Source organism: Mirounga angustirostris, unplaced genomic scaffold (assembly GCF_029215605.1).
Source record: "Mirounga angustirostris isolate CCGP_5_RB_7025 unplaced genomic scaffold, mMirAng1.0.hap1 SCAF_15, whole genome shotgun sequence".
Classification (NCBI taxonomy): domain Eukaryota; kingdom Metazoa; phylum Chordata; class Mammalia; order Carnivora; family Phocidae; genus Mirounga; species Mirounga angustirostris.
Window position 1 is genome coordinate 10,558,053 of NW_026991723.1, and position 14,821 is coordinate 10,572,873.

At 47.7% G+C, this 14,821-nt stretch overlaps 1 protein-coding gene and 1 long non-coding RNA gene across 9 annotated transcripts in view; one reads left to right on the forward strand and one right to left on the reverse strand.

Annotated features, from left to right (window-relative positions):
- KANK1 (KN motif and ankyrin repeat domains 1) overlaps positions 1 to 1,780 on the reverse strand; it is a 233,037-nt gene extending 231,257 nt beyond the window's left edge. For 7 of the 8 annotated variants that reach the window (XR_010407627.1, XR_010407628.1, XM_045882196.3 and 4 more), the window contains exon 1: positions 1,459 to 1,780. The gene's annotated coding sequence lies outside the window, so the exon portion shown is untranslated. Of the gene's footprint in view, positions 1 to 746; positions 969 to 1,458 lie in introns of those variants that run through there. The other variant, XM_045882190.3, reaches the window with a different exon arrangement.
- Positions 1,780 to 14,265, forward strand: LOC135362680 (uncharacterized). The gene is made up of 3 exons (XR_010407630.1): positions 1,780 to 2,103; positions 7,821 to 7,988; positions 9,679 to 14,265. It is a non-coding gene; the product is annotated as an uncharacterized LOC135362680 (long non-coding RNA).
- Positions 14,266 to 14,821: the final 556 nt, after the last annotated feature.

Sequence of the window (14,821 nt, forward strand, 5' to 3'; positions counted from 1 at the left end):
ACTAACCTCGCCACGGGACAATCCCTACTAAAATTTTCTTCCACTGCCTCATCCGCAGCACCTTCCCCCAATCCATTAACTGAAAAAGGTCCGAAATTAATAATCTCTCAGTTTCCAATTCAATCTCTACCTTGGGAAAACCTCACCTTAAAATGAAGGAGGGAGGCTGGGGAAGGGTGAAATGAGGAATGACTGCTAACGCGGATGGGGCTTCTCTCCGGGGGTGATGAAAATGTTCTGGAATTCGTAGTGATAACGGTATAACTTTGTGAATATACTACAAACCACGGAATTGAACAGTTTAAAAGGGTAAATTTATGACACGTTTATTATATCTCAATTTTTTAAATAAATACAACGTGGGAGCGCCCCACTTTTTAGTAGAGAAAGTTGGACGAAAAGAATTAGCAGATGAACAGCTAAGCACCACCTAAAAATCAAGGTGACCAAACCCACGAATTAAAAAAGAGGAAGCAGGTTCTGATTTCCATCCAACTCAGAGATGCGGGGAATAGAGGGGGGGAAAGAAACTGCACAATTACACGTGTGGATGATTACCCTTCCTTGCTGGTCTCAGGGCTGTCTTGCTGATGTATTTCGTTAATACGACGAGACGAACCTCGCAGAGAGGAGGTGCAGACAGCGAGCACTGGGGGACGCCACAGATTGTTTTTAACGCTAACTCGGCCAAAGCCCTCACCCATCACCCTGGTGCGGAGCCGCTCCCGCCGACCCGCAGGACCCACCTCGAGAAGCTGCCTCCGAAAAGTTCCCCGGGGACCCAGGTGCAGGGGGGAGAGTGAGCGAGGGGCGGTGGCTGCCCTGAGCGCAGGAGTGCGTGGGTTTCTGCCGAAATGGCACGGTAGAGGGGACGTCGGGGACCAAGTCCGCTCAGGGGCGCTGGCACCCTCCGCCGACCTGACGCCGCGGGCCGCCCAGAAGCCCACGCCGCGCGGGTCACGGTCGCGTCCCGGAGGCCCCGGCTCCCCCGCCCTCCCGCCACCTCCCGACCCCTCCGACCCGGGCCGGAGCCATCTCGGAGTCGGCGGAGGGCGACCGAGGCCACCTGCCGCTCTGGGGCACAGAGATAAAGCGGTCGACCTCCGCTCCCCCTGCGGAGCGGGGCCGAGAACTTCACCCCGTGACGCCTCGGGGAGGGTCCGGCACCCCGTCCCGGGCTAGTACAGGGCCCGAGGGCACCCCAGCGCAGCGCGCCCGCACCTCCCGGCCCCGGCCGGGACTCTGCCGCGGCCCCGAGCAAAGGTCTCTCGGACCCCGTCCCCAGGCCCGCCCCGAGGCCGCCGGGGGAGGCGGGGCGAGCGCGAGCCCGCGGGGCTGCCCCCCGCCACCGCCCCGGGCGCGCGCCAAGGTGGCCGGCCCGCGCCAGGGCTCGGGGTCCGGACGCCCGCGCCGACCCCGCCGGACCCAGGGCGCGGCGCAGCCCCCCGACTCACTCACCTCCGGGCGCGCTCCCCAACCTGCGGCGCCCGGCCGGCCGCGGCTCCCGGACCTCGGAGGAGGGGGCGGGGCGGGGCGGGCGGAGCCGGCCCCCGCGAGCGAGCGCCAGAATTAAACCCCGCAACGGACCGCCGCCCTCCGGGCCCTGCAGCCACTGCAGGGGCGAGCGGGTCGGGAGGCCGGCAAGCCTCCGTCGCCGCGCGGGAAACGACCGGGGCGGCGTCCCGAAGCGGGGCGGGAGGCGCTCCCCGGGCGGCTCCGGAGACCTCCAGGAACCCCGGCTCTGCGCGGCGCTTCTTTGTACCCCGGGACCCGGCCGGCGGGCTGGCCCCAGTGCGCCTGCGCGCCGCTCCGACTCCGCCAGGCCCACGAGGCACCTTCGCGCACCTCCGCCTCACCCCTGCCCGGCGAGCCGCCAAGCCGGGCAGCGCCGGCCGCCGGGCGCGCTCCTGCCGCCCACGTGTGCCTGCCTCTCTCCCCGAGGGAGCGAAAAATTCCACCCCCCGGGGAAACTTGAGTCAGTTCCCGCCTCTCGTCCCCGGCCGGGAGGGATCACGGTTAACGCCCACCCCCAGCGCCTTTTTACTGCCCCCTCCCACCACTCCGCGGACGAACTGCGGCTGTGGGTTGGTTTTGTGGCCCCAGGTGAGCGCGCAGGGCTCTCGTTTCCTGCAGGTGCCTGAGCGGGACCCGCACAGGGGCGGCCAGGGACCGCCTCGGGGGCAGGACAGAGGCCTGGGTGGAAAGGGGAGTGCAGAAGCGTGTGCAGAGGCGTGCAGGGGCGCGGGGGTTGGGGGGGGTGCTCCAGAGAAGGCGCAGTGCCCGCCGCGGGAGCTGAGAGCCAACTGGGAAGTCAGACGCTGGATTCAGGGCAGTCGCCGTTGGGTGCGAGTAGATCCGTGGAGGTTGAGAGACTGTGGCTTGAGCCTTCCTTCCAATGAAAATGGTTTGAATAAACCGGACAGGAAGGCCAACTTTGTAAAACCAAGTATTAGCAAGACAAAACAAAAACGCATTAATGCCCGCTCTCCAGTCACTGCTTTTCTTTAGGGGGCTCGGGCCCTCCGCCCCCCCCCCCCCGCCCCCGAGCTCTCCAGCAGAGCACGCACCCAGCGGCGCCGTACACTTGTCACGGTGTTTTTGCAAGTAGATTGCAGTGGAGAGTCGTCAAACCTCAAAAAGCGAAATGCTGGCCTTTGGGGCGAAGAGGCTGTGCAATCAGTGCTTCTCTCTGCGTACAGGCAAAGCACACCTGCTAATTCCTGAAATGGATGGCCCTGCCGGTGAAAAGGACAGGCGGGCGGCAGCTCAAAGATAACGTGGGGCAGGGAAAGCTCATCAGCCCCTTTGCAGCTCATGACGGGGGTGGGGGGCAGTGAGCAAACTCTTTCCTCCTTCTGGGCCTCAGTTTCTTCATGGGTAGAGTAAGGGTGTATGGGTTCGGTAGATCTTCTCTACCCTCTCTCTGCCTAATGTCCGCAATTCTATGAAAAGAATCTTTATCCCCCCACCCCGGGGGGCTAAGGAGTAAGAGGGAGAATCGGGCAGGGGGCTCCTGCATGCACACAGTACTCTCCATCCGTCGTTTTTCCTTCATTACATTTAGTCAGTGAACATTTATTCCCCAGGCCCTCAAACGTAGTCAAACCTAATCAGTCAAAAGTAAGGCAGATTCTAAATTTTTTTGGTGGATTTCTATTTGAAATTTTACTTCCTTTTTAGTCATTCCTCTGTTGAGATACAATTCGCATACCATAAAGTTTACTCTTAAAGTTTACCATCTGGTGATTTTTGAATATATTCACAGTTCTGCAACCACGGCCACTATCTAAGTCCAGAACACTTCGATTATTCCGGTAGGAAACCCCACACCCATCAGAAGTCGCTCCTCAGTACCCCCCCCACACACACACACTGAGCCCTGGGCAAACACTAATCTGCTTTCTGTCTCTATGAATTTGCCTATACTGAACATGTATGTAGAAACATACAATAGAAAGCCTTTGTGTCTGACTTCTTAAACTTAATATTGGCGGAGTGCATCCATGCTGTAGCCCTGTATCAGTACTCCTCTTTATAGCTGAATAATATTTCCTCGAGTAGATAAAACCACATCTTGTTTATCCATTCATCCTCTGATGGGCATTTTGGATTGCTTCTACTTTTTCGCTCTGCGCCATCCTATGCTGCTCTGAATGATCGTGTACCTGTTTCTGTGTAAACATGTTTTCCTTTCTCTTGGGTATATATCTAGGAGTGGAATTTCTTGGCTATATAGTAACTCTGTGATTAACTTTTCAAAGAACTGACACACTTTTCCAAGGTGGCCGTATTGTTTTACCTTCCAATTTCTCCAAACCCTCGTCCATGGTCATCGCTATCTTTTTTATTATATATATTCTAGTGGGTGTGAATTGGTGTCTCGTGGTTTTAATTCATATTTCCCTAATGACTAATGATGTTGAGCATCTTTTCATATCCTTATTGGCCATCCGTATATCTGCTGTGGAGAAATGTCAGTTCAAATCTTTTTTTCTTTTTTTTTTTAAGATTTTTATTTATTTGACCGAGAGAGAAACAGCGAGAGCAGGAACACAAGCAGGGGGAGTGGGAGAGGGAGAAGCAGGCTTCCTGCTGAGCGGGGAGCCCGATGCGGGGCTCGATCCCAGGACCCTGGGATCATGACCTGAGCCGAAGGCAGACGCTTAACGACTGAGCCACCCGGGCACCCTCTTATTTAATATTATACTGACCAAATGGTAAGAGGATCTCAAAAAGAACATGAGCCATAACTTAATTTTTTTAAATAACCAGGCTAAAATGATATCACAAAAACTAAGTATTTATTATTGGGTGGTGAGCCCCTTTAAATTTTTAAGTATTGTTTTTCTTTGTACCCTCCACAATACACTGAATACCTTAGGTACTTCTATAAGTTGTCAGCTATTTGTTTAAAAAAAAAAAAAAAAAGAGGGATGTATTGCCTCCCACAGATGAAACAGTCCAGAGACCGGATGAGATCAGGTATGGTTCCATCAGGGCTCTGGGTCTGTTTTCTTGCATTTTTTTTTTTTTAAAGATTTTACTTATTTATCTGACAGAGAGAGAGAGAGAGAACAAGTAGGCAGAGAGACAGGCAGAGGGAGAGGGAGAAGCAGGCTCCCTGCCGAGCAGGAAGCCCGATGCGGGGCTCGATCCCAGGACCCTGGGATCATGACCTGAGCCGAAGGCAGACGCTTAACGACTGAGCCACCCAGGCGCCCCCAGTTCAAATCTTTTGCCCATTTTTACATTGGGTTATGTGTCTTTCTCTTGTTGAGTTGTAAGTGGCCTTTACTTATATCTGATAAGTAATACGAGTCCTTTATCTGATATACAGCAGATAAAAAATTGGTAAATATTTTCTCCCGTTTTGTGGGTTGTCTTTTCACTTGATAGGGTCCTTTGAAGCGCATACATTTTTAATTTGATAGTCATATGTTTTTACAATATAACACGTAGCTAACGCATTATAAGCTAATACTTAAGTTTTTCAGACTATAAAAGTAATGCATGCCCATTATCAGGAAAAAAAAAAAAACTCTGGGAAAATATGAAAAGGACAAATTAGAAATAATCGTTTATGGCTCCATCACCTAGATACAGTCACTGTTCAGATTTTGACATATTTCCATCAGGCCCTTTTAAAACACACATTATTTATTTCTATCACTCCACTGACATCATGTGGCTCTGCACTTTACACATGGGGACATAATGAGGACTGTCTTACTGGCAGCAACTCCAGATTTAGAACCTTCTCCTTATTCTCCTTTCCCATCAAAACCAATGTCTCCTGCACCCATTCCCTCAGGATTCAGTTAAGCTCTCTAGTAAATTAGTAACAAACACAACCATACGTTATATGGGCTTTGCAGCTAAAGGGCGTCTGCCCTGGTTGTGGGGTATACCATTTGCATAGTGGACCTTCGTGTCACGCAGTTAGTCCTCTGCCATATACTAGGAAGTGTGTGCAGGTAAGAGCAGTCAACTCTTTTACCTCCCTGAGCCTCAAGCTTCTCGTCTGTAAAATGGAAGTATCAACCTCACGTTGCAGTAAGGATCGAACCTCACAGAGTGAGTTGCACCAGAGCGGGCCTTGGGTAACCTGCAGGAAGGAATATGGCGCCCTGAATGTCTTGTGCACTGAAACCCAATAAGGTACACGGCAGCAAGGAGATAAATCAGGACAGAGCAAGAAGGACCCCCCAGGCGAGAGGTCACCAAAGTCACACTAGTCCTTTGGGACAGAAGAATTGGGGCAGGCCCTGGAAGTCATTTCCTTTCCCATACTCTTCTTTCTTTCTTTCTTTTTTTTTTTTTTTACAACAGATATATACCACAGTTATTGTTGAGATTTTTTTTTTAAGTTTTTGTCATTCTCAAATATTTTAGAGGTGTGAGGGAAAGTGTTTTGGCTGTTCTCATGTCAGAGTATTAAAGAGAAGTCATGGTGGCAAGAACGTGTGTGTGTGTGTGTGTGTGTGCAAACCTGAGCCCAAGTGAGTCTCCCTGAAAGAAAAGGTAAACTGGGGGGGTGGGAGTGGGGTGGGGGAGCTCCATATTGTGCATATCATGCAGTGGAGACAGCTGGATTCACCACTACAGACCTTGGAGGATCTAGATCCTGGCTCAGTTCTTACTGCCGCTAAGGAGTCTTCTTGCTGAAGAACATCTATTAATATTACAAAACCCTAGTCCATGACTCACAGTCTGGATCACTTACCTACTGCCAATGGTTTTGTGGTTCCCTCTTCCAAAACAGTGCTTCGACCTCCCTTGTTGGAGAAAGCTAAAAGAGAGAAGCAGAAGGGAATGGCCCGTAGAGCCTGCTCTGCTTTTTTCTGTGTCCCAAAGCTCATAACTCAGATTGCACTAGTTAGTTTGCCACTTAGTTACAAGCATTACAAAGCTTAGGAAATGAATGTAAAATAATCTAGCTGCCGTCTGTGTCAGAGAACATGTAATTATTATCTAAAGCTAGAAAGAAAGGAAGTTATTTCAACCTATAACATGATAGCCCCACACTCCTGGTTCCTGGAAACACCCGTCTGAAAGGTAAAGAACACATTGATTCATTTGCTTTATTTTGCAAAGTAAGTTAGGGTTTAGTCTGCAGTAAGCTGAAACCCTGTATGAATACGTTTTATATATTGCTGAAGGATGTAACCCTAGTTCAGGAAATTTGAGCTAAGAGTAATCTTTATTCATAATTGTAATCTTCATTATATCCTTGTTACTCATATAAAATATTTATAGAGTATTCAAAAGGTGTGTGACATTCTCATAGGTCCCTAACTAGAGGGATTATGTGTACAAGCCTGTCCCTGCAGACTCACTATATTTAGGACATTTACTTATTTGACAAATATTTATTGGGGGCCTACTGTGCCCAAAGCACTGGGTTAAGCTTTATAAAGGACACAAAGATGAAGAATCCAAACAAACCACCCGTCATTTAGAGGAGCTAATACATGTACAAACTTTACCGTAATATAAAAGACTTTGGCTTGAAAGAGGTATAAAGTATTATCATAATTAAAACAATGTAATTTTAATAACTGATAACACTTACTGAGAACCTCATTGTCCTGCGAGGTAGGCGTGATGATTATTCACATTGCAGAAATGAAGGCAGAGGTTCAGGGAGGCTCAAGCCTCCACAGGAAGCCACAGTGCTAAGTGGTGGAGGCAGGATTCGAACCTGGGCTGCGAAGGTGCAGAGCCAGAATTAACCCCCCCCCCCACCGCCCGTCACTTTCAACTGGCACACTGTGTGCATTGTGTTGGAGGCATTTTGTTTTGTTTGCTTGCTTTTGTTTTAATCATATTAGTCATAACTTTGCACTGAGTCATTGTTGCTGAAGCATTTTCTCCTTTGGCAGGAAAATCCTGACCTGGTGACCTTTTGACCTTGACCTCACTGCCCTATTCTCTAACCCGGGAGTTTTCAAACAACTGGAGTGGTCTTTTGAGCCCGGGTGCTTTTTCATCAGACAGACTTCTAATTAAAATGAAGGTTCTCTGAGTGCAGCTAAACAGGGAGGGGCGTCTTCTGGGGGCGCTAGGGGCACCGAGGGGAGGGAGGGACGCTGCGCCACATTCATCTGAGGATTAGCACAGCTGAAACCTAATAAGGATCCCTGATGTCAATACCTCAGTCTTGTCACTCAAGAAGTGTTGACTTTGCCCCGACTGGCAGGGCTGCATCTGGCTCCATAGACTGATGAGCACGAACCTGATGAGGTTCTAGAGTTGCTTGTGTTTCGTGTTCCTTGATACACTAGGTGCAGCTCCCTTGATCGCATGTTATTTTTTTACAGGTGAAAACGGCTTGCTGACCCCGTGGTCCCCCTGAATCTTGTTGGCAAGGTTGGGAAAGTCAAACGGTGAGCACCAGAACCGACCCAGCTGGAGAAACGGTGCTCCCTGCTTGTAGGATCTGGTTACGTAAGAGCCTTCTGATGAATGCTGTATTCAGAAGAGACCCGGTATGTGTAACATGGTGCTGCATTTCAACAAAGAAGGGCTTAGGCAACTTTTTTTCTTCCAGCCACAATGGTAGCGTCTGACAAAGCACAGCCAAAGGAGGGGAGGAGAATGCTGAGAGGGGGAGGCAGACACACAGAGTTGGGGGACAGTGGCTTTAGTTCAGGGATACCCTCCCTGAAATCCTGCTTTGAGACTTGGAGCCAAGGCAAGGATTTTTTTTTCCCCAAGGTTTTATTGTCTACTGTCATCTCTGTATTTCTCCAGGAAGCACACAGAATTCTAGAAAGCTATGACTGTTATCTTAACAATGACGTTCACCTAGCTCCTTTGCACCCACTGTCTTAGGTCGACCTCAAGGACAGGGTACTCATCTAACCAACGCCAGTGTTCATGTTTGATCCCTTTGGTAGTCTTTGAGCCTCAGGAGGACTTGCCCCTCTGTGTTGCCTGTCTTTCTCGTATCTGAGAGCAGGGACCTAGTCTATGGAACTCTCAGGACATTGCCTGGCTCATAGGCACTATTTTTATTGTAACTCAGTATGTCTTACAATAGGGACCGTTTGAGCTAAGGTGACGTAGCAATAGCAAAGAATGCCATAGAGCCAGTAAAAATGCTACGAATGCGGCAATCTGTTGGTGCATATGACATGACTCGGAGGGGAAAATCAAAATACCAAGTAGCGTATATACATTGATTTACACTGATAACAACTATGTAAAAAAATAAGTGCTTGTAGACTTCCAAGGACCAGGGGTGATGTTTAAAGATCAAACATGAGAGAAATAGGTTTAGGCCTAGTAAATCCTTTATAATCAAAAGTTAATTAAAATATATATATATAAATCATTGTTATTAATTATGTATCGCTGCATAAACAAATTATTGCAAAACTTAGAAGCTTGAGACAACAAATATTTATCATCTCCCCCGGTTTCTGTGGTTCGGGAATCTGGGAGCTGCTTAGCTGGATGGTTCTGGCTCAGGGGCTCTTATGAAGTTACAGTCAAAATGTCAGTGAGGCCTGCTATCATCGGAAGGCTTGACCACACCTGGTGGGTCCACTTCCAAAGACTCTGACTCACATGGTTCTTGGCACAAGGTCTCAGTACCTTGTCATGTAGACCCCTCCATAGGGGGCGCCTTTCCATGGGGCTGCTCAGGACATAACAGTTGCTTTGCCCCAGAGCTAAGTGATGACTGAGAGAGAAAGAAAGAGCAAGATCATAGTTGCAATGCTTTTATAATCTAATCCTCAAAGTGACATATCATTAGATAGGGCCAAACCACTGTCACATGCATGTCTTGTGAGGCCTAACCTTTGTTTTCTTGACTTCTCCATGGCAAACACCAAGGTGGGATCAACCTCGTGCTGGATTTTTTTTTTTTATTTTTTATTGTTATGTTAATCCCCATACATTTCATCATTAGTTTTAGATGAAGTGTTCCACGATTCATTGTTTGTGCATAACACCCAGTGCTCCATGCAGAACGTGCCCTCCTCAATACCCATCACCAGGCTAACCCATCCTCCCACCCCCCTCCCCTCTAGAACCCTCAGTTTGTAGAGTCCATCGTCTCTCATGGTTCGTCTCCCCCTCCGATTTCCCCCCCCTTCATTCTTCCCCTCCTGCTACATTCTTCTTCCTTTTTTTTTTCTTTCTTAACATATATTGCATTATTTGTTTCAGAGGTACAGATCTGAGATTCAACAGTCTTGCACAATTCACATCGTGCTGGATTCTTATTCTGAGAGACGACAATAGCCATCCCCAGAAAAATCCAAAAGGTCCTTCTCTCCAGGCTCAAGCACGTCATTTTTCCTGCTGTGTTGTCTGAGCTTGGGTGCTACATAGCGCTCCCTGGGGCTTGTTGCAGGCCAGAGATATGGGAGGAGTCCTTTGTCACCTGTCTGTGCCCCACTCTGCAAGCCATCAACCCCATGCTCCCTGAGAAGGGACCAGAAAAGTGACATATCAAAGTGACATATCATTAGACAAAAAAAGATTTTTTTAATTAAATATTTCTTCTAAAAAAGTAACATATTATCACTTCTGCCATAATTTATGGTCACATAGACCAACCCTGGTCCAAGGTGGGAGGGGACCATACATGGGTCTGAATTCTCAGACAAAGGATCATGAGGGATCATCCCAGAGGTTGGCTCAAAGGCCATTTTTGCTCAAAAACATGTTTTGGTTATTAATATACATTCCAAATATACACTGAAATAGATATTTCAAAATACCCCATCTTCCTGATTATACTTTTCAAGAAATAATAATGGTATTTTTTTAGTACTTCCTGTGTGCCAAGCACCGTGTTAAGATTGTCCATGGACCTCCCTACAATCTTCACAACTTCAATGGAGGCACTTCCGGGAGCCTCATTTCGCCCATTTCAGAGATGAACTTGAAGTACAGAGAGGTCAAGTAACTTGCCCAAGGGCACACACCTAGCAAGAACATCAGAATAGGAACTCAGAGCTATTGATGAAGGCGCATGTGTCTCTGCTAAGCTGTGTTGCTTCCTGCCGTCATGGATGTGTGGGGGCAAATCTCTAATCTAACTAAACTAAGAGCCGTCATTGCAAGTGCCTAGTTGAAGATGACCCCTACAAGCACAGAGTAAGGAAACTAAGATTCACATTTGCTCTCATCACGATTAAGACCGTAACAGTGACTTGGGTCTTCTCTCTTCCTACCGTCTTCCCTCTCTCTACTCTGGCTACACCGGCCTCCACACTGTTCTTAGAACACTCTTGGCATGCACCTGCCTTAGGTCTTTTGTGCTTGATAGTCTTCTTCTCATCCCCCCAGATCAGCATGGCTCCTTCCATCACCTCCGTTTCCCAAATGCCACCTTGCCAATGAGGCCCACTGTTACCATGCTAACTAAAATGACCACCCCACCATCCTCAGTCCCACCTTCCTTCCCCTCTGGTCCTTTCCCGTAGAAACCATCGCCGTCCACATCCTACAGAACTCATTTATTTAGGGTGCTTATATTTTTCTCCCTATCCCAGGATGCCATTTCCACAAAGGCAAGGATGTGGGTCTGTTTTGTTCACTGAGGAGCCCCAGCACCTAGGACAGTCTTTGGTACATATATATACTCAGCATTAAATATGTGTTTCTAGCGAGTTGTTTCCTTCCAATGAACATTTTACACGTGTTGCCACATGTGTTCGTTTTTCAACCAGAAGAGATGTATCAGACATTTCTAGAAACAACAAATGCTCTGGACACAGAAGATGCTTTTAACTTAGAAGAGAGAGAAACCAGGTCAGGATTGAAGTATTTTCACTACCCAACTAGTGGCCCATCCCTCTGTCGAGTGACCCTAGGAAACCTGAATATTTACTTTTGACATTAGAAAAAGTCAGTTAAGCAAATGACATTTCATAACAAATGAAAGGAAAGAATTTCCTTCCTCTATTTATTCTGGATAAGCTATTAATTTTGAGTATGTTTTGTTCCCCCCAGACATAGAGGTATTGTTTGACAGAAGGTCAGCATTCAGTCTCACTTTGCTCAGGTCTACCTAGAACTATTCTTTCTATTCCTGGTCACTTTGGAATGCCAAGTTACTAGTTGACAATGCATTCGGTGAAGGTCTTGGTGTTGCTAAGTTCTTTCCTTCGGACCAACTGCCCATATCGGCTACCGAAGTAGAGATACGTGCTAAGTGCAGGCCATCATACCTACATTATCTCGAATATCTTCAGCAACCCTATGGGATGAACACTGTGGTTACAAAGCCCAGTAAAGTTCAGCAACCGGTTAAAATTACACAATCAAGGCAGAGACTCACACCAAGATTATCTGTCTGATTCTGAAATCTTGGCCTGTTTCAAGGTGCCACTCTCTGGCCCAAAGCTCTAACCTTACCTGGTTATCTTTACATGAGGTGCAATAGCCTAATACTCCATACCACATATGTACGCTCCAAAAATGTCATTGTTTATCTGAAATTCAGACTTCACTGGATGTCTTGTGTTTTTATTTGCTCAACCTGGCCAATAAAAACACATACTCTGTGAGGATTCTGGAGTGTGCCCAGGCCTGTTAATTTTCATAAAGTTTTATTTGTTCATTAAAAAAATACTGAGTACCTACCTTGGGCCAAGGACTTTTCTATGCTTTGGAAACACAGCAGGAAACAAAACAAATATTCTACATTTGTGGATCTCCCCGGGTAACTCTAAAAACTCCTACCAGTGGGGCACCCAGGTGGCTCAGTCAGGTAAGCATCTGACTCTTGATTTCGACTCAGGTCATGATCTCAGGATTGAGCCTGGATCTTGGCTCCATGCTCAGTGGGAAGTCTGCTTGGGTTCTCCCTCTGTGCACATGCAAGCTCTCTCAAGCTTCTTCTATAAAATAAATAAATGAACCTTTTTTTTAACCTCATCCCAGTTATGAAACTACGAGGTCAAGCAACCTAGTTTTACAGATCGGGGGAACAGAAGCCATCAAGGGTCCACCATGGCTCAAGATCACAGACAGAGGAAGGACTAGGGATCCAGTCTCCTAACTCCCAGTTGAGGTTTTTTTTAATATCTCTCTGCTGACCATATGTCCTCAATTTCCCAGAACACTCCCTTGTTAGTATTCTATTGTTCCTTAAATTACAAGCTTTGATTTGCAAAATATAGTCCAGAAGCTCTGTCATTCTTTTTTTTTTTTTTAAAGATTTTATTTATTTATTTGAGACAGAGAGAATGAGAGAGAGAGAGCACATGAGAGGGGGGAGGGTCAGAGGGAGAAGCAGGCTCCCCGCCGAGCAGGGAGCCCGATGCGGGACTCGATCCAGGGACTCCAGGATCATGACCTGAGCCGAAGGCAGTTGCTCAACCAACTGAGCCACCCAGGCGCCCAGAAGCTCTGTCATTCTTAAAATCATACTCTTACTATGACTGGGGGCTCTCCCTATAACCGTAACACCACGATTACAGCTATCAACATGCACACACAGTAACAGAGAATCCCGACCCCGGATAAAAGGGAAAGTCATTCCTGGCACCTGACTCTTTGCAGAGTATGTGTGTACAGCATTTATCATGTACATCAACCCACGATCCTCCCAACAATCCTGTGAACGGGGCAGGTCAGATGTCACCATAACTGCCCTTTACAATCGAGGTAGTGGAGATCAGCGCACAAATCCAAGTTCAAACAACTTGTACGTGGCAGAAACAGGGCTCAAGTCCAGGTTTTGTCCGTCTGAATGAATAAAATAATCGGAGGGCGAATGAAGATCTCAGCTGGCTTCTTTTCTTCCTCCTTCAGCAGGACTGGCCAGCCAGGTGCAGGAACCCAGGGGTTACCCATGAGCACTAGCCTGCCTGCTTGCGCCGAAGCTGCCCCCTCCCCAGCCGCTGTGGGCTCCCCTTCTCTCAGGCTCCAAATTCCCACCCACCGCATGGTGTGAGGACAGACTGATCGCAGAAAAACCTCAACCCCCATACACGCGCATAAGCCAGGCACCAGGCCCCCGTGTGGCCCCCACACTTATAGAGATTCACGGAGCAGATGAATAGTCAGTACTGTTAAGAAAACAACAGCCCCTCACTTATGTTAAGGGCCCACGTAAGCAAACCAAGATTTGATATTTAACCTAACTGCAGTTTCAAGCTCTCCAGGGAGGTAATCTTTAATCAGTCAACATGGCATTTTTTGGTCAGCACTAGAAATTTACTGATCGACCCTTTCTGTTCCCCTTAGGAGGGTGACCTTGCCTATAACAATGCATTCTTCACCAAAAATTTCCTTTTTCCCCCCACTCCCTCTCTGCTTTTAAAAACTTTTCCTTGTCTACAGCTCCAGGGAGCTCTTTTCTGTTTGCGAGTTGGGATGCTGCCCGACTCATGGAAAGTTCAATAAAGCCAATGAGATCCTCAAATGTACCCGGCTGACTTTTTGTTATTCAACACAACCAGGTTCCTAGGGAATTGGTGGCCACGCTGATCAGTTTCCTTTCAAGATGAATATGAAATCAGGCTGGGCCACAGAAGAAGAATCCCAAAGAAGAGGGCCTGGGGAAGTGAGGCCTGGGTTTGATGATAATGATGATGATTAACTGAGGAGCAAATGCAGGATCGACTTCAGGGCTACACAGAGCCCAGGACTTGTTCAGATTCTGCTATGCGTCCTCATTGGTAAAATGGCAGCTCTATGATTATGTGTAAAATAATTCTATGATTACAACAGCCCTGAAGAAGGGCCCTCCTATCTTAATATATCCAATTAATGTCCAATTAATAAATAAATCCAATATCCAACAAGTAAAGATTTCAACTTCAGTCATTGGAGTCTGGCCAATAATTTTTGGAGTCAGTTGAGAATCTTTCACTGCAAGACATGGAAAATCCCACGCCAAACTGCCTTAAGACAAGAGGGAGCTTCTTGGTTCATGTAACTAAAAAGTCCAGCAGAAGCACTGGCTTCAGGTTCGGCTTGATCAGAGTCTGAACCAGTGCCCTCAGGACGCAGTATCTCTCCATCTCTTGGTTCTCCCTTTGGCAAGTTCCTGCTTCCTTCTCAGGTTCTATGTGACAGCACCCGTTATCATGACCACACAGGCCCAGCCAGAGGGAATGTGGGAATCTTCCCCAGCTCCTCAGCTAAAGTCCTCTTATGACTACAAATGAGCACGAGAGATTGTTTTGAGATTAGGGAACCCTATCACTTGGTCAGAGGAATATGATGCCCTGACTGGCCTGAATACCACACCTACTCCCTGGGGACAGGGATATAGTCAGTTTCATCCAAAGCACAGGGATTAAGAGTAGCGAAGGGGTAGTCTGTCTGCCAGTTGAAAATTGAGTTAATG